This window comes from Parasteatoda tepidariorum, chromosome 6 (genome assembly GCF_982258835.1).
Source record: "Parasteatoda tepidariorum strain Cologne lab strain chromosome 6, Ptep-v5.0, whole genome shotgun sequence".
In the NCBI taxonomy this organism is placed as follows: domain Eukaryota; kingdom Metazoa; phylum Arthropoda; class Arachnida; order Araneae; family Theridiidae; genus Parasteatoda; species Parasteatoda tepidariorum.
In genome coordinates this window covers 109,176,973-109,198,225 of record NC_141760.1, presented here as the reverse complement: position 1 = coordinate 109,198,225, position 21,253 = coordinate 109,176,973, and the positions used below count along the sequence as shown (strand labels likewise).

Genomic DNA, 21,253 nt, shown 5'->3' with positions numbered 1-21,253 from the left:
AACCAACATATTATATCAAGCAAGTCTTTAAGTTTTACTTTGATGAGTTATTTCTGAAATAGCAAAGAAGAAACCAAGAATAATTTTTAACAACTGATTGAAATATGGATAGATTAACCATAATTTTTATAAAAGGTATGGAAATTGTTATATTAATTATTCTTGTAGTAAATTTTAAAAAAAAATTCAACATTTAGTTCTAAACGGAAATATGATTCTATAGATGAAATCGTGAATGGTAGAAATGTTTATTTGTCAATATAATAAAATTGCGTTGCGCCATGTAAATACAAACATATAGTTGTATAATTAATTACTGCACCATTTTTACGTTACTTGAATTAAAAAAGAAGTTTCGTTATACGAAACAATTAACGTGAAACTAAAACAGACGGAAAAAAACAATTCATATATCTTAAGTAATTTTATTGTTCATTTAAATTAACAAATTTTTGTACATGCGAGTTCCACCGATCATTACATAAACAAACACTACTTGCACTCGTATAAAAAAAATATAATAGCGGTTGAAGTTTAATCTCGTACGATTCGAGAAAGCGTGAGATTCATTGATTTGGCGTGTTAAGAATTCGCACGCCAAACAGTGCCAATTGGAGTGCCCCAGAGTTAGTCAAAGTGGAATATCTCATACCGGCCTGTCGGTAGGCCTGGATAGTAGTTCATCGTAACTTCATTGTAGAATCCATTACAATTTCAAATTTATTTTGGGAACTAATTGTTTTCATAAAGGGTTAGTTTTAATTCCGACATTTTGATGTGATGTTATGATGATGCGACGCTTCAAAATTGAGTGCTGATCATATTCTGACGTGCTCAAATCACGTTACGTAAATCTAGATCATTTAAAGAATTTTCAGACTATTTTTGCAAGGTATTTAAAACTAAAATATTTTCAACATATTACGACACTCAAGGGCGTACTCAGAGTCTCAGCTGCCCTGGTCGAAATATTGAGGCATTTTATCATGGTTAATAAAAATGAGATTTTGTTTTTATTAAAACTATTATTTTTCATTTTTTTAAAAAATTGTTTTCGCATTTAACGATCAAAACTCTGACTAAATATAAAAAATAATTTTAAACATTATTAAACAATAGTACTGTAACTAAAATTCTTAATAACACTAATAATAAAAAAGTTTATTATTTAATCACTGCAAACTAATTACTGAATAAATAAGTTAACTCAGTCAGTTATTTCTTTTTTCAAATCAAACTCAAAACGTTAAAGGATGGTAAAAACAGAGAACTAACCTGTCGGATGAAAAGTAAATTAATTCAGATGAGAAAACGTTTTAAAACAAATTATTCTTGGTAGAACAAGTCTTTATTCTTTACTTACAAGCAGTGATACTCAACCTACACTTTTATTAAATTTTGAAATTACTTAATTATTAACTTAAATAAATGTAATAAAAAATGAAATGGGCATAAATTAAATATATTTATTGCCAATGAAACAGCAAATTATTTTTCTCACTGAAAGGAGTACTTTAAAATAGGAAAATTAAATATGAAATGAATAATGAAAATTCATAATTTAAAAGTTACATTCTTATCTACTTTTAAGCTCTATACACAAAGAAATATTTTGTTTCTTAATTTATTTACTTTGCGGTGACACCAGTTTTAATCTGTAATTTTCGCCAGTTTTTTCCACCAGTTTCTCACCAGTATTTTTACTCCCGCCAGCTTGGCGAGTAAAGGTTTTGAGGAAATGGCAACCCTGTGGCAAACATCCTCCATCGGGTAAAGAACTGGCACTTATGGTTTGTCTATGGTAAGAACTCTCCCAGAGGCAGGGTTGTTGTTCTTGTAGTTCATTTACGTCGCACTAGAGCTGCACAATGGGCTATTGGCGACGGTCTGGGAAACATCCCTGAGAATGATCCGAAGATATGCCATCACAATTTTGATCCTCTGCAGAGGGGATGGCACCCCCGCTTCGGTAGCCCAACGACCTGCTCGCGAAGTCGAGCACTTTACGGTAGAACAGTTTAACGAGGACCAATACCGCGCACCCTCGGTCCCTATGCAGACTGATCCAAGTGGTCACCCACCCCCACACTGACCGCAGCCGGTGATGCTTGACTTTGGCGATCTGCTGGGAACCGTGTCTTAACGATCAGTCCACTGCGGGACTCCCCTAGGCCGGTATAGCCTGGCTGGTAGGGAACTGGGCCCATTTCTAAGAGATCGTGGGTTCGATCCCCGCCGGCCGAAGACTCCCCATTTAGCAAATGGTGACTGATCCACGATAAATCTTATACGTTAAATCTGTCGATCTAAAGGAAATCTTGAAACTTGCTGTCGCTGTGACGGCGACAAATGATCTGACAGCCAAACGCTCGTGTCCCTTATTTGTATTTTATAAAAACACGAATTTAAAATTTTTAGAGGATTCAGGTATGGAAGTAGGCTGCTTGCCCGTCCGGAAAATGATTAGAAATTTACACCTTGATCCATTACAATTATTTAAAGCTAATAATCAAAAATATTGACGTGTCAGCGTGGCCGAGAGGTCTGAGTCGTCGTCCTGGAAAGCAGTGTTCGATCCTCAGAACTCTAAGAAATTATAAAACTCTAAAATAAGCTTTTATTTTTATGTTTCTTCTAAAGTTTGTAGAAAGTTCTAATACGTCATTTCCTGTTCCGTTATTATTCCTATAAAAGACTGGGTGTTTCAAGCCGACACGACAGTTGCTTTCTTCCCTGTACTTTGAAGGTGTTAAATAAATCTCTTCAACTTTTTAGACTAATTCGTATTTATTCTACGTGACATTATTGACCTACGGAACTAAGTTATTGAACATTAATTGAGCATTACGAAGAGACTGCAAATAAAAAATTGCTACGGTGCCTATTCAACTTATTTTCAGAGCACTTGATTGACTTAAAATGGCGTAAATTAATTGATGTCACTTTTCTTTATTTGGCATAACTACCGAAACTGATACTTTTTAAATAAAATTAATTTCAGGTGACGTATATTTTTTATTTTGTAACCGTCGTTGAACAGCCGACCCAGTTTTTTGGATTTACGGCTACTAATGTTCAACTCCGTAGCCTTGTCATTTTGAACCCAATCTAGAAGACAAGGGAACTACTGGATCAAGTATTAGCAGAAATTTTGCATCGTGGCCGACTTATTGATGGAACTAATCCGAAATTTGCGTTACATGGGGAAGAAAACCACGAAAACCTACCATGGTTAGCCTAATGGCAAGGGGACTCTATCATCCACCTACCACTGAGGATATTTTACGTCAGCACTGTAGTCGATGCAAGCCGTGTGCGGAATTTGAATCAATCAGTTGTTGCTGGGATCGAACCCGGGTCACCTCATTGGGAGGCGAGTGCTCTATCCCCTAAGCTACCACGGCTCAGGTGACACATATTAAATTTTCCGGAATTAACTAAGTTAACACCAAAAATTAAGTAGGCGTATCATAATACTGTACATTATTTCGATGCAACTGGTTCTCCTACAGACAGGAAACCTAGTCCAAAAATATAGGATGTTGTAAAAACAAGAATTTCAGTTCATGCTAGAGCAGGGCATTCGCCGGTCTTCGATGTCAATATGGTTGTCTCCACTCCTTAAAGCTCAAAAAATATTCGACCAGATGGGGACTATAGTCCGTTCAACGAGAACTGAGAGTGGAAGTAAACAAAAGGGTTGCTGTTTGATCGCCAACGTTTGCCACTTTAACGGTTTCTTCGCTGAATGGGCGATTTCATTTGAATCGATAGAGCTTTCGCTTTTATAGAAAAACGAAAACGATGTTTGGTTTTTGATACCTTAAAATTAGATAAGAAAGTGCAAAATTAAAATATTTTCATGAAAATACGTTTCTAAGTGTTTCAGTAAACACATAATTTTATTTTAAGAATAGTTTTAATATATATATATTTCTTTAAGTTTCGATTAAATTAGTTTTAATATATTTTGCATAAATATCTATGAAAAACATAACTTTTATAATTCCATCGTAGAAGTCGTATAGAATTGAAAGTTATGTTAAAAAATGTTAAAAAAATACTCTTTTATTTTCATAATTACAATTTTTTTTAAAATTTATTAGAAGTTAAATAATATTTAAAATAGTTTTATGTTTCACCGATTGATTTAAAAATATATTAGAAGGAACTGCATTTATTTGTATTTTTAAATTGTTAATTATCTTTATTTTTCTAAGGGAAGTATTACGAAAATAATTACACTCAAAGAAACTTGGAACTTTTTTATATGTCTCACGAAATCTTTCGTTAAGAAAAATATACCCACTTAACCTATAAAAAAAAGCAGTTTGTAAACCTCGAATTCAATAGGTTTTTGAAAAAATAGAATCAAGTGTCAAAATTATTTAATTTTACGTAACATTTGAATTTCTGTACTTAATTAACAACTCTGTACCGAAAACGAAAATCGCCTCCACAAAATTATTTCTTCTTTTTCAATGAGTGAGCTGTTCCGTCCTCGTTTTTGATGTTTGAAGCCTAATTTTTTTTAACAGGGAATAAAATGTCGTTCTTTTAAAGTTTGGTAAATCAGAATCATCGTTCACAGCTTTGAGAACTTTGTTTACTGTCGGAATTTCGTTACGGCGGAAAAAATCATGAACTTTTCTTCTTACAGTATTTTTGTCGAAATCGTCAATGTCATCCAAAAAAGTTTTACGAGGTTTAGTCCTCTTCGGGGAATGTAATATACCATCCTTTTTATATTCTTTAATGATTCTGAAAACAGAAGCTGTGCTAACTCCCGCTGCAGAAGCCGCATGGTTCTGCGCTCCCGCTACATCATGATTGGAACATCTGGTTTTGAATGCACTTCTGTTTTACAAATGTTCAATATTATTTCTTTCTCAGCTTTACTTATGTAAGATTTCTTCTGTCGTTTTTTAGGAGGACTTAAATCCATCGCTTTATTTTCCATATTACTCATGAAACACCTGCAAGAAGACACCACGGCGAAACAAACGACCCTCTAAAAATAAGAGTTTTTGCTTGTCTGATAGGCGCTATTAGTCATTATTCCGGCGCCAAGTAGACAGCTGTATTGCGCCAAATAGCACGCCGCTTTGTTTACTTTCGCTATCAGTTCTCGCTGAACAGACTATAGAGGAAATTAAACACACAATTTTTAAGTTTCCTTTTATGAATTTTGGTCAGTGAGGAGCAGAGCAAACTTTTCAGAGGTTCATTAATAAATGTAAAATTCATTAGATTTGCCTTTTTGGAAATTTCCCTTTTTGCTTTAACCTCGGTGATATCCTTATTTTTAGTGAATCAGAGGAACAACCAGGGTGCGTAGCCAAATCTTTCAACAAAAAATAAGCACCTTTTAAGTACTTTTTAAGCACTCAAAAAATATTTTTAAGCACCATATACATTAACAAAATGCAAAATAACTTTCAAAGACTTTACATGATCGTGATAAAATAACTAGTTTTTGACAAAGAACACTTTTCTTGATTATATTAGCCCTTATATAATGATCGAGAAATTTTTCAGTTCAATTTCAGTGGGTTGAAAATGATGACTGAAATAGAGAATATCCTGCAAAATATAGCAGAGTTCTACACGAGAGTGCAATAATCTCACCGAACCCAGCTCTGTAGACGCACATGCGGATTCGCAAGTATTTCATCAAACATGTAAAATGATTGGCGCTTTCATACGATATGGACCAACAATACGTCACGGTTCCCAGCAGCTCACACCGAAGTCAAGCTCACTGACCGCAGTCAGTGAGTGGGGGGGGGGGTGACCACTTGGATCCGTATGCGTATGGTGTGCGGTATTGGTCCTCGTTAAACTGTTCTACCGTGAAGTGCTCGACTTTGCGTGCAGGTCGTCGGGCTACCGAAGCTGAGGTGCCATCCCCTCTGCAGAGGATCAAAATTGTGATGGCGTGTCTTCGAATCATCCTCAGGAATGTTTCCAAGACAGTCACCAATAGCTCATTGATCAGCTCTAGTGTGACGTAAATGAACAATAACAACGACTGACGGTACGCCGAAATAGGTGGTGGTAGAATGAATTGTTAAAAAGTTGAATAGAACAACGTGAAAAATATGGTTTTGTATAATACGTGGCGAAAATTGACATGGTTAAGAAAAAAAATCTTATATTCGAAAAGGGAAAATTAAGTACTTTTTAAAAACACCCAATGAAAAAAGCACCTTTAAGAGTTTTTAATAAACGAAAATTGAAAATAAGCAACTTTAAGCACTTTTTAAGAACTCTACACACCTTGACAGCACTAAATGCATGTTCGAGCCGTATTTCAAAAATTAACCGAATATGCTTTAACGGTGAGCGTATCAAAATGTCTGTTTGGTGTGGCAGAAATGTCAATTTTTTGGTACTTAATAACTAAGGAGGGCACGAAACCATCACCTGATAAAGTAGACACGATTTTAAATTACCCGCAGTCAAAAAGAATTGTTAAGATTTCTTAGTTTTCTCATTTTTTTTCCTACCTCGTGCAGCTCTTAACTAAACTCATTTAAGCAATTTCTTGAAAGGCTCAAAGAGCGCAAGGATAATCGTATGATTAACTAGTCAGAACAGTCCATGAGCGAAATTCAAAATTGCAAAACCCTTTCAGCAAAACGCTATGCTGCTTACGCATCCTTACCTCGATGCAAATTTAGAATTGCACGAGGCTGCCTCGGATTTTGCAACAGGAAAATCCAAATTTTAAACAGAAAACGAATTTCTTCAACTGTAGGGAGTTGTAATCAAACAATTCTCGAAATTATGTTTTGTTCACACATCACAAGCCACCCACCTATGCATTTAAGCGAAAGTTAGATAAATTTTCACTTCAATTAAATTAGATTTTTTATCTCAGTTTACAACAGATATACGATACCCAAATGGATCTGATAATACACTGCTGGACAATTGCTAAGGACGGATAACACTATCATCCATAGTAACCACAAAATGAAAGAAGGCAAAATGTGGAAAATTAGAATAAGTGCGGGATATAGCAAGAAGAGGTATGCGTATGCAAATTTTTTTTCCACGTCTGTTTATCACGTGATAGCGCTGAAAAGAGCTTTTAAAGTTTTGACGCGTGTGGAGAGTTGTTGTTTCGTGTCAAAGTTTTACAGGAAAGATTTAGTTGACGAACTTGAAATTTTCGGCATGTCTTCCCGATATCACTCAGATGATTTTAAGCGTGGCCAAATTATTGGAAAGATCGAAGAAGTGCGAAAAATAACAGATTTTGCCAGGGAGTTCGACATCGCTCACAGTGTTGTTTCACGGCTGTGGAAATCATTTAAAACTACGGGAATGTGTAGTAGGTTGCACGGGGGAGGTCGTGTTAGAAGTACGACGCCTGCAGAAGACAGATACATCGTCCTATCAGCAAAAAGGAACAGGCGCACCACAGCTCAGCAGGTGGCAAATCAGTTTCTTGCTGCCACAGGAAAGCAGATCTCCCGAAAAAACTGTTGCCAGACGTTTGAGGGGAGGAGGACTATACGCCTGCAGACCTGTTGTGTGTGTCCCATTGACCAGACAGCACCATACTGCCCGTTTGCAATGGTGTCGTGAGCATCACAGTTGGACTGAATAGGACTGGGATTGCGTACTATTCTCAGATGAGAGTAGGTTCAGTCTGTCATCGGATTGTAGATGCCAACTGATCTGATGCGAGAGTGGTACTGGTTATCGTCCAGAAAATATCCAGGAAAGGGACCGATATCCGACATGCAGTGTCATGGTATGGGCCGACATCATGATCAATGGCCACACGCGCCTACAAGTGGTTGCGAATGGGACTATGACAGGCCAACGATACATTGATGAAGTTCTACTTCCTCATGTTCGTCTTTTCCGTGGTGCTGTCGGTGATAAATTTGTTTTTATGGACGACAACGCAACATGTCATCGAACACTCGCTGTTCAGGATTGTCTAGACAGCGAGGTTATTCAACTCCTCGTATGGCCATCACGTTCTCCAGATCTAAAACCCATTGAAAATGTTTGGGATGCTTTGGGGAGGTAACTTCCTGGTCGAAACTATCTTCCGACAAACAAGAACACCCTCATCCGTGCACTGACAGAGGAATGGGATTAATTGCCTCAACAGCTGCTGGATAATGTTGTGCAAAGTATGATACGACGTGTAGAATGTTGCATCACACTCCACGGTGGACATATCACGTATTGACACCTTTCTTTAAGTTGCCTGCTGACATTTAGATGCATTGTTCCATTTTTCCGTACGCAGCATCAAATGAACATTTTTTTCTTTCAGATGTTTCATAACTTTTGTACTTTCCAGAACAATGAATATTCTTTATTCTAATGTCTGAACAGTGTGGCAACTATAATTTATCCTACTAGATCTCATGTCTCGCTTAATGCTATACTACATTGCAATTTGTGATCCGTCCTTAGCAATTGTCCAGCAGTGTATAACAGTAGATGCGTTATCAAAAATAGCTCCTATGAACATGCCAAATCCTGTAGATTATAGCAAAATAGCAGAAACTCAAGAAAATGATAAAGAATTAAATCATTTAATCAATATTTCCCAAGATTTAGATTTTAAAAATGTAAATATGGCTGATACGAACCAGGGATAAAGAGAATAGAAGGGCTGGTTCACTCCTCTGAAGAAACACTCGCCGTGCCAATCCTCTGATTTTCTCTAGTGACGTCACTTAGGCGCAAAGCTCGCACTTTTACTTCAAGAACGCAGCGTTCGGCCTTACTAGCTCTAACTAATATTGGAGCATTTCTTTTTGCGAGATATTTTAAGACATTTGTTATCATCTATAATGACTTTCCTCAGTTTTTGCAGTGAATTTACAAGAATTTAAAACTATTATCGAAATGCCAGTTTGCGCGATTGTAATCGCGATTGCAAATGAACTTACATGAAAGGGGAATTCTGATTGAAAAACAAAAGGAAAAAATATAATTTTCCGCGTGTTCCTCAAAGTAAATGAACAACTATGTAAAGAATGGTTTCCGAAATGACACAGTTAATATAAAACAGCAATACGTTTATTCTGTCGTTAAGAACTTTTATAAAAATTCATTATCTAAATAGAAACCGCCTCGTTACTTCAAAAAGAAAGGCATGTGAAAAAAAATGGATAAAGGCAAAGAAAATTAAAATGTAAATAAAAAGTATAAATGAAATATATAGTATATAGTTGAAATTCTCCTAATTTCATAACATATTTTTTAATGTAGTTATTCTAAGTATTTATGATTTTCACAAAAAATTATATTCTCTTAAATTTAAATATCTATAAATTATATCATCGTAAATTTAAATATCTATAAACAATTGTAAAATTTCTAATGTCATTATGAACCTAAATTATTATTTTGTTTCAGTAATTAGCGTTTAAGGTTGCTGTTTCCTAATGATTAAGTATGAACAAATTGCTATTAACGGCATATTTTAAAATCAGTGATTCTAAATTTAACTCAACTTATTGTTATAAAAGAATATGTAGATAAAAAAAAAAGTGTCGATATATGCTTTCATTTTCCTTAATAATTAAAGTTAAAACTGAACTTTTTAAAATAAAGTATTTATAGTGTTATTTTCGCCAACTAGGAAAACAGTTTTATAAGTTTAAAATGGAATTTTTTTTAATATAATGGCCAAGAAAGTTTTTTTGAAATATGTTTATGAACGGAAATAATGTGTTAATTACGTAAAGTTTGAAAGCTAATAACCAGAAAAAGTCTAACTTATTTTTACAAAGAGAAAGATGCAAAGTTATCATAATATCTTTGCTTGCGGTCTCCGAGATCTGTGGGCACAGTGACGTCATGAGGAGGGAAATCGTAGCTTCAGTTCTAAGAGCGGTGTGAACTAGCTCTTCTATTCTCTTTAGCCCTGTATACGAGCACATTTTTAATATTGTGACATTTCTACAAAAACTGTTCGACCTTTAATTCCAAAACAATTACGTAAGCAAATATTTGATACTATTCATAACCTATCACACTCCGGTACAAAAGCAATTAATAAATTAATTTGTAATAGATTTATTTAGCCTAACTTAATTAGAGATTGCAATACGTGGTCTAGTCACTGCATTCTATGTCAAAAATCATAAGGCATACTAAATCCCCTATTTTTTTCTTTTCCAGTAGAGTCCAAACACTTAGACCATATTCATCTTGATATCATTGACATATTACCATCATCTAACGGATTTATTTTCATATTGCTTAACGATGATCGACAGATATACTAGATGGATGGAAGCTGTTCCGAATACAGCAGAGAGGGTAGCGGAGGCTTTCTTTAAAACCTGTATAGCCCGCTTTGTAAGGTAGGTAGGTACTTTATTTATATCACACCAGAGTTGCGCAATAGGCTATTGGCGATGGTCTGGAAAACATCCCTGAGGATGACCCGAAGACATGCCATCACAATTTTGATCCTCTGTAGAGGGGATGGTTCTTTCGCTTTGCTAGTCTAACGTCCTGTGCGTGAAGTCGAGCACTTTCCGGTAGAACAGTTTAGCGAGACCGATACCGTGCACCCTCAGTCCCTACGCATGCTGATCAAAGTGGTCACCCACCAGCTTACTGACCGCAGACAGTGATGCTTGAATTCTCTGTTCTACTGGGAACCGTGTCTTTACGATCAGTCCTCTGCGGGACTGCTCGCTTTAGATCACCTTCAGTGATAACGACCGACTAGGGTCGCCAGTTCGACAGACCCTTCAAAACTCTAGCGCATCTCATGGGCATCAAAAGAGTTTGATCCTCACCTTACCATCCTCAAAATAATGGAATGATAGAACGATGGCGCTGACCCTTGAAAGCTGCACTAAAGGCCTACAGTACAGACTGTAGGGAGAGTAGAAATCGACAATGCCAACCTTTATCTATTAAAAGGTACCGCATAATTGAATCCAGTTAGCTTGTCTTATATACTAGTCAATTGATGTATAACAATCGTAGTGATCGTTATGCCATCCTACTCCGCCACCAAAATTTTAACAGGGATAAAATTCAATGAATGGATACTACTAGTTGCCGTATTTACCAAAGACCGGGAGACTGTTAAGTTTACCGGATTTTGAACATTTGTGATGAGAGTTGTTTTAAGTTCATGGTAGTGTATGTGGTCTCTCCTGTGTTGCTATTAACAGTCTAGTGTGTGCAGCATCACGTTGTGCAAAAAATGAAACGGAGAAGCAACAGCGTGAGGAGGACGATGACTCAGTAACAAATAGAAAGTCAACTTTTTAATGTGTACTATACATCAAAGTATGCTTCTTCATAGCACGCCTGAAGGTCACAAATGTAGGGAAAGTAGAAATCGACAATGTCAACCTTCATCTATCAAAAGTATCTCGAGATTGAATCGAGTTAATATGTCTTACAGTGAATTGATGCTTAATAAACGTAGTTATAGTTATGCCACAAAACCATTGGTCAGCCTTCTTACCGGCTATCCTCTTGGGCTTCCGAGCTGTATATATGAAAGTTCTACAGTCACCATCTCTGCAGAGCTCGACTGCAGAACAACACTTTTCGATTCTACTCCAATGAACTCGACCCAAATCCAACTTGTCTATTATTTACAGAAACATTTCTTTACCATCAGCCTTAAAAGTCATCAGGAATGAACCTTTGCAGGTTCCTTTAGATTGACCTTTTTTAGTGCTTCAGCGAACTGATAAAATTTTTTATGTTGATTATTAGAGATCAACAATCTCTACTTCGTTCATCAGGAGTTGGCACTTGACTCCACCTCCTCGGAGTTCATTTCAGAGCGGGAAGTAAGAGGAGAAACGTCTCCGCGCTTGAAATTGAAACAACCCTTAATGCGCAAACAGCGAATTCTTTTTCAGTCACTTACTTCGCTTTATCATCTGCTATTATACCTTTCCTTGCTCTAGCTAATTAAATATATTTATCTCAAAAAGGACAAACTATTCACTCAAAATCGAAAAATATCAAATTTATGAAATATTAAATGTTAAAAAAATGCATCTAAAGATTGTGAAATAAATATTTTAGTCATACGATCGCCAAATAGCAACCTTGTTCAGAATTGTTCACACCCTTCTCCCAAAAATAGAGAAATAGTATTGTCGGATACCCACTCTTCAGCCCTAGGACCTTCTTTCTCAGATTGCGGCTACCTCCTATTCAAATCAGACGATATGTTTGTTCAAAGAAAGTACGTTTTTGTGTCTGATCTCGTAACTTAAAATATCCTTTGAACAAATTAATTAGCATGTTTGAAGTTACCCCCTCGAATCATTCAGATTGAGACCAAGAGAGTAAAGATCCACTCATTAGATCAAAAATTATTTATGGTGGTCCATTTATTATTTTTTTGTAAACTGCAAATCAGAATTCATATTAATAGCAATAGTAGTTATCCATTTGTGCTGCAGTTTACAAAAAAATAATAAATGGATTTAAATATATAAATGGATTAAAAAATAATAAATGGATTAATTTAAATTTTTCAATCCCTGTTTCATTTTTTTTTTCAAAACTGCAAATCAGAATTCATATTAATAGCAATAGTAGTTATCCATTTGTGCTGCAGTTTTGAAAGAAAAATGAAACAGGTATTGAAAAATTTAAATTTTTGGTCAAAACAAGTAAAGGTGTCAAAATAAATAAAAAATGAGAATTATATTCTTACCTATATTTTGTTGCACTACGTTATACAGCTGGATTAACTCTTTCCTATAACAAAAATAGGTGCTATAGTAGAACAACAATACCTCAAAAAAGCAGTCTGAACTGCACAATAAAAAAAAGCATTTATAATTGAAAAGTTGCAATTTTATTTGCTTTTAAGATCTTAAACAAAAAAATATTTTGTTTCTTAATTTATTAACTTATTCCTTTGCAGTGCTCGCCACTCTCACCAGTTTTAACCTGCAATTTTCACTGAACCCAATCCAGAAGGCAAGGGAACTCCTGGATCAAATATTGGGAGAAATTTGCCTTCGTGGAGGACTATTTAATAGAACTAACCCGCATTTGTGTTACATGGAGAGGAAGACCACGAGAGCCTCCCACGGTTAACATGACGTTAAGGGGACTCCAGCCCATGATCCGTCTACCCCTGAGGATATTTCACATCAGCACTGTGGTCGGTGCAAGCCGGATGCGGAATTCGTTTCTATCAGTCATCGCCGGGATCGAACCCCGGTTCACCTCATTGGAAGGCTAACGCTCTATCCCCTGAGCCATCACGGCTCGAGTAAAGGTTTTGAGGAAAAAGCAACCCTGTGATAAACATCCTCCGTCAGATGAAGAACTGGCACTTATAGTTTGACTATAGAAAGAACTCCCCTCGCCAATGGAAATAAGAAATAGTGCACCTCGAAGACGGGGGCGTCTTTTCTCCCTGGTTCCCTTTCTCTCATCGACCCGAGTCAAAACCTATCTTAAATAATGACCCACATACTTGAAATAGTTAAACCTCGTAACCATAGTCACCGCCACCTCTTCAGACGAATGGCTAGGGGAGTTCTTTGCATAGAAAAACTATACTCTTTACTAGTTAGCTTGGTCGCATAACGACAGCATAATGTTTAAGTTTGATAATAATGCTCATTCGTTTGTTTATGCTATAGAAATATTTTGAATAAATGGTTTGAAGAGAATTTAACCTGTTATATCCTCATAACCTTAATTCTATGAATGAAACATTTATTATCATTGAGATTTAATATCAATGGTTTATTACCACAGCCTTAAGGTAACCGAGAGTTGATTAACAAATACTTTAGATGGCCAAACCATTTTATACAATAGTATTGAATTTTGAGTGAAAAATTATAACACATAATAGAAATATAACTAAATAAAAATATAATTATAAAAATTATAAGATTTATTTTTATTCTAGTTAAATATTTTTTAGCTCTACCTATTTAAGACTGAGTTAACAAAAACTTTTGGTACTTGAATTTAATCTAGTTATTCGTTTCGTTAAGCTTTGTAAGCAAAACTTGAACTTTTTGATCAAAAATTAGCTAACTCGATTTTAGCAATTATAGATTTTTGTAGGTTGGTTAACAGTTTCTTCAATGGGCTCAGGTTTGCAAGAAAAATTAACTTTTCGGGTTACCAACTTTTACCAATTTGCCATAATTTGCTTTTGACACAACTTTCTGTGTAACAACAAGGCCCTATATGTCACCTTAATATTGGCCCATAATATTCAAATTGGATCACGTACTATATTACCAGACACTAGTGTACCCTGCAAGGGAAAATAATTATAGGCCTAATAGGGGCCCCCCACAATTTATTACGATAATTAATTCAATGATCTAATTTAAAGGCGAAATTTAAAAACTTAAAAGTTTTTTTGGTTAGATATTTGCTAATTTCGCTTTTTCCATACTTTATTTTGGTGGATAAGAAGACTACAAGAATTTCCGTTATGTGGAAGAAGCTTCCTTCATTGGGGCAAAGTTCGAAGACGAATTTGTTGTTCCTAAATCAAAATTAGCCAAATTTTGATTCAGAATATAAATTTGCTAATAGGCTGAAGAAAACTTTCTTTGGACTAACATTTTTAAGTTAAATTCTTAAATTGTGATATTTTAGTCAATAAACATAGCTTGTTTTAGTCCCTACTTTTTTTTGGCGAATAGGGTAAAATTTTTTTGTTGGGAGGGAATACATTTTTTTTTTTAATTTGAGCGAAAGTTTTGAAGCAAAATTAAATTTTCTAGTTTCCTGATCTATGATAACTAAAACATGTTTATATACAGGCGTGTGGATTAACACCACTTCCCTACAACAGTTTTAAAATTTGATGCAAAACGCAAACTGTCGTTTTTGGTCAAAATTTAGCCAAACGTTTTTTTGGCCATACCCAAGTCAAACTTTTGGAAGGTCCCATCACAACATCTTGATTTCAGTGCGAATCATGATGATCCAACATCATTTGATGGTCACCATGGTTTTTGATATGCCAACAAACTTCCATCATGGAATGATGGAAAGTTCTACTATGATGATTAACTTAAATACTATGGTGGGTACTTTAATACTGTGATGATATGATGGTCAAGAGAAGTTTGATTCTCGTGGACCAGCCACCCATGATGATGCGTGATGGTTCTAACTATACATTTCAATTATGATTTAAAGGGAATTCTTGCTGTTTTCAGGAATATACCATCAAAATAATTTGTTTTTTCTTGTTGGTCCGAATAAATCAGTCCGAAATTCCTACAATAGGATGATGGCTGTTCATGATCGTTCCAACATTTGATTTCTTAGGAACTATGATAGAAACTATGATGAACAAACCATCAAAACAAGTTGCTATTCTTACGTTGGACCATCATAAATCGATCAGAATTTCTACATTGGGGTGATTTTTACTTATGTTGGTTACCAATAAAAAAAATAGAATGGAATTATTGATGGTTATAGGATGGTTATTGATGATGGAATTATTGATGGTTATAGGATGGTTATTGATGATGGAATTATTGATGGTTATCATCATGATTATGTTGGTCCATCAAGGGAAAACAATCAAAAATTTTGACTTGGGTAATCTTTCTGGCTGAAAAGTTTCGTTTGGTTAGAGTAGGTCATGGGTCATCAAACTTTTTCGATCATCGACCCCTATATAATTTTTCGAAATCTCCATCGACCCCCATAAAAGTAATTTTCTGTTAATTAAAATAAAACTATTAGATACTATGTTTGTACATTTATTTTATGATTTTAAACATTTATTAAAGTAATAGTACATTATGAAACAATAATTTTATGAAAAAATAAGTAAAGTAACTACAGATTTATTGCTTCTTAATCAATGAGATGGGTGTGCCTGGTGTTTTTTTGCAAGGCTCGCTATATTGGGTTCCAAATTTGTCAATTTTAATCTTAAATTCCCTCAAAACTCCACATTTAATTTGTTTCTGTACTCAGTTAAGATTGAATTTACGTGACTGAAACCGGCTTCAACTGTATAGGAACTTGGTAACATAAAAGGCTGAGCTATTTCGTAAAGTTTTACATATTTTTGCATTATATTTAAATTTGTTCAAAACTTGCTTATTTTTAAATTTTAAAAAAGCGTCTTTGCTTCAAGATCCGATAATTATTCATCAAGCTGCTCTTGTAGGCTGATTTTCACGTTTTCAATTTGAGCAGAAAATGGCACAATAATCCATTCAGGGATGTCAATGTTCTCCAACTCAACAAAGCGCAGTTTAAAATCGTCGCTCAATTTTTGGAGATGACCTGTATATATGTAAAAGTTTTAATAATGACACTGCAAATATTCAACACAGTTTGCAAAGATAACTGAAACTGCGTATGATATTTGCGTTTGTAACGTCAATGCTCGTTACACGTGACATTTGGACAAGAGCACATTGACTTATAAACCAGAAGTGCAGAGTTCGTGCCACTGGTACGTAACTACTTGTTTCACCCGAATAAATATACGTTTATTAATTTGTGTTCTATAAAGAAACTGATATTAAGTCAATTATAAAAAAATTCACAAATTTTACATACTCAATTAGGTATGTGTGATTCGCGTATTAAGAACTGTTTTTTCTTCGACCCCCAATCGATCTTTCCTATTCGGATCGAACCCCCGGCTCAGATCGATCCCCGCTTTTGTTACATAGACCCCTAGGGGTCCATATAGACCACTTTGGCGACCTCTGGAATAGGCTAATATTTTCTCGTAGTGAACTAACACTAGGAGGTAAGATTTAGTTTTGTGGCAGTCAATTTCACAATCAAGCCCTAATTTTTTTAAGACGAATCTTGTTTCGGATCATTGGCTAACGAAAACGTTCGGATGATTACTAACCATTTTCTATAAAGAGCTTAAACTAGGAGGAAAAATCCCTTTGTACCCCTAGCCATCAGGCTAACCGTGGGTGGTTTTCCTCTCTATGTAACGCAAATGCGGGTTAGTTCCATTTAAAAGCCCTCCACGAAGGCAAAATTCCCCCCCCCCAATACTTGACCCAGTAGTTCTCTTGTCTTCTGGATTGGGTTCAAAATTACAAGGCTAAGGAGTTGAACATTGGTAGTCGTAATGGATAGCCCAAAAAATTGGGTCGGCTGTTCAACGCCGGCTATAAAATAAAATTTAAAAAATTATTTACCTAGCAAAGAAGTGTCTTCGCTAAAAAAAACAAATAGCAGGATTTTTTTTTTTTTTTAAAAATTGCAGGTTGGGTAATGAAAAGCTTTTGTGCACAAGCACACACTTCCTATATCCTCACATAAAGCTAACTCGGAATAGTAAAATTTGAAATATATTTTGCTCTAAAAATCTTCCATTATTAATAAGTAAACAAAAAATTTTTAATAAGCAATTTAGGAAGCAAATTTTTTTGTCTTGTTACTGAATTTAGTTGAACTCTGATAATTAAAATATAATTAAGTATTGAAATCATTTACTATCAGCGAAAAAAAATGCGTTTCATGGAAGCTTTTTTCCAACACAAATTTTTTTAAACAATTGTACCAATAATTCAATTCCTATTCTCAAGCATATAAAACATGTTAACTCGATTCTATCTTGAGGTTCGTTTTGATAGATAACTCTGAAACTTTCGTTAACATACTCCTCGCATTGGACGCCTTCGGACATGAACGGAACACGCCTATCTTGATAGTCGCATTCACTTTGATTTGAACATGTCTAGTTTGATGGATGGAACACAGTGAACAGTTGACTCTCTATTTGTGATTGCAACGTTATCCTTCTCGCGCTTTTGCTGCTCGGTGTCGATTACACACAACGGGGAACTGTAAACACTGATAATAGCAACAAATGAGTGATCACGCACATAACTGTGATCTTAACACAGCTCTTTAAATCACAAATCAAAATCTGGTGATCTTAATACAGCACTCCCGGCCTCTCTTAAAAACAGCAATAAATCGTACACTGATATCTATTCATAGAATTCTATCCCAAATAAAATTCTGGTGGGAGAGTAATGTAGCGTAGCTACCACTACATTTATTCAATACCAATTAACTAGTATATAGCAGTGTTCCTCAACCTTTTTATCATCACGGTCCAGTCAACGTTTGATAATTTTACTACGGTCCACGGAAGAAGGGAGCAGCTAATCCAGATATGTCAAATTAAAATGTTTAATTAGTTTTAGTTCATAAAACAGTTAGCTCTCAGCATTATAATCTTCGGAAACTTTCTTTTTCCTCCCAAAAAGTTAAATGATAAGAACATAATTGCTTCATTATCAGCATTTATATAAAATAAATGAAGCAGCCTTACGCACCGCAATGTATTAATGAATATAGGTATTTATGATTAGAACTGTAGTATTACATTCTGAAAATAAAAGTTTCAGTTATTTTCATAACATCAGCTGAAAGAATCGTAACTTTCTATTTTAATTCATTTATCTTTAATCTTGTCAAATGTATTAACTCATTCCTAGCCTAGCGTCTTCTTAAAAGACGGTAAAAAAGTGGAAAAAATTTCATTATTCGAATTTATTTTTCTAATCATGAAAGTTGTAACATTTGTTTTAACGTTAATGTGAACGATACAAATAAATTTACTACCACTTTTTTAAATTTGGTATTTTTCATACGTTAGTTTCTTTTTGTGGGCAATTTCAAGAAAGGAAAGGCAAAGTTAAAAGGAAAATGGGGCAAAGTTAGAAGGAAAACATTCAGGCGTGTTTATATTGCTCAAAAAAAATTTCAATTGTGATTTCAGAAGTAAAAATATTAAATTTAGAAGTTGTGACAATGTTATTTACAAGAATCTCTTCGTTGAGAGCCTTCCAACATTGAGCCTTAACATCTTTCGAGTTTACGAACACTCTATTATTATTATTATTTTTTTAGTGTGCCTTTTCTTAAGTCAGCTAAACACTTCAAGATTTAAGAAATAAACTGAATGCTTTTAAAGACCAACCTGTTTTCGAAATAATTCATTTGATATATTTTAAGAGCTTGAAAAAGAGTGTGTTTTCAAAGTTTTTATTTATAATTAAATAATAATTTTAGTTCATATTTTTATTTTTCCCTTCATATTTTATCGATAAGCTAGAAAAAATTTATAAATAAATAAATATGAGTCTCATTTGCTTTGTCAAAATGAAGGTAAAACCCTTCCTGTTTCTCGCCGAGGAGACGGTATATATACCTTTGTATATAGTAAAACAAAAAAGTACATACCTTTAATATCTGGTAAATATACCTTTATTATACGGTATATACCTTTATATATGGATAAACACTATTAATATTGTATTTATACTAAGAGGATGTTTTCTTCAGTAAGCATAAAATTTAGCTTTTTTTTTTTTTTTAAAAAAAAGGCAGTGACATAATTTCTATTGAATTAGAACTACAGCCGGACTTCTATTGAATTAGAACTACAGCCGAACTTCTATTTAGCGAACTTCCATCGCGAATTTCTCTCTTTTCCGAATTTTTTTGAAGAACCAAGAACATTTTGGAAATTTCTTCGAAAAATAACTTCCAAATACCGAAGTGAATTTTCTGTTTAACGAACTTTTCTTCGAGATCCACTTGCCCTATTTTCCAAAATATTTCAGAACATTTTAAGCTTGTTAACGCATTTTATAGGGGAAATTACCTTGAATTGATTTTTGAAGCCACTTAACTTTTAGAGAAAGCAATTCCTTTTTTGTTTGCTTTTCAAACGAAAAACGCAAATAAAATTAACTGATTTTATCAGTAGCAATTAAACTTATGAACGCATGTGGTAATGTATGTTTAAAATTACTCTATAATAAATGCAGCTATAGTTTTATACATAAATTTAGCTTTTTTTTAGTTGAAAATGTATGCAGAATGATAGTATAACACTGGATTATGTTTTGCTATATTCTTGCTTTCCATGCAGATTTCTTTTATGGTTAAGATTTATAAAATAAACAGTATTAGATACTAGTTTACCAGATAAAGATGTATCAATTGCTTTTTTAATTATGCCTAGTGTTTATGAATTTAAAATGCGTTTTGAGTTGTTTAAGTATTTCAAAAGGTGATTTTTCTATTTAACGAATTTTCCATATAACGAACTTATTATCGGGATTTAACGACCTCGTTAAACAGAGGTCCGACTGTATATGTTTTATTCTAGGGAACAGGAGTTTCTTACTAATTATGAGGAATAATTTTCTGACAGAATAAGAGTGATTTTTTAACACTTTGAGTTCGTTAAAAAACAAATATGTTGAAATAGTATTTACAACGATATTATTTTTTCAAAATAATTATAAATTAAATGTGTCTTAAGCGGATATCATACAAGGGAAAAATAAGAGCAACCATAAGCGGAACCTCAACTCTTAAGGCAATTTCGCAGAGTTGTCGATAGGGTTGCTGAATTGCCAAAACGTTTGTTGGTAGCGGTTACCATATTTTGTTGTTTATCTTAACTTTTAAATTACATTTTATTTTTTTCATGTGATTCTATTATCTCATTCTTTTTCAATTTCTTTTTTTAAAAAGGAGGAAAATGAAATCACAGACGCTGTAGAATATTTATTGATATTCGTTTAAATTTGTGCATTTTAAAAGTCTTTATTCAGCTACAAATAAATATTCTGAGCACTACACTCCCATATTAGTGGAGCAGCATAGTATAAAAAGGATTATGATTTCTTGCTCATTATATGAAAATGACATTAAGATGTAAATAAATTCCATGTTGCATCTCTAAAGGGATAAGGGGGTAAAAGGAGGATATAATTAAATACTATCTAGTATTTTTTTACGTTGAATCAAGTGACTAATATTATAGAAGTTATTTATGTTTTATGTATAAACGTAGAGTTTATTTATCCATATTTACGTATTTATCCATTACTAGCTAGGCAAGTGAGGTATCGTGTACGTTAAATCGAATAAAACCAAGCTGTCTAACTTAATACTTTAGCAATTCAAAAATTTATAAAAGTTTCCAGCGGAGAAAGAACAATTTTTTTACTTTGACTTATACCACTTTATGCAACTGACATTGCTATCTAGACAAGTGAGGCTTTTCTTCCAATTTAAATTTTTATGCTTAATCTCATAAAATAGTCCTTTGAAACAATTGTTTAGAAGAAATGAGGATTTTATGTATGCAATTGTGACTTACCTTTTAGTCACAAAATATTTATAACATCAGAACCATTAGATCTATCAAATCAATTCTAATTTTTTTTTAAAATTTAGCCTAAAAAATATATAATAAATA

The 21,253-nt window shown here is 34.1% G+C and overlaps 1 long non-coding RNA gene across 1 annotated transcript in view; it reads right to left on the bottom strand.

The window, feature by feature from the left end:
- The window catches only part of LOC122272306 (uncharacterized), a 60,750-nt gene that overhangs the window by 23,528 nt on the left and 15,969 nt on the right, over nt 1-21,253 (bottom strand). Inside the window, exon 3 of the long non-coding RNA XR_015434814.1 lies at nt 12,692-12,735. This is a non-coding gene — a long non-coding RNA (uncharacterized LOC122272306). The remainder of the gene's footprint in view (nt 1-12,691; nt 12,736-21,253) is intronic.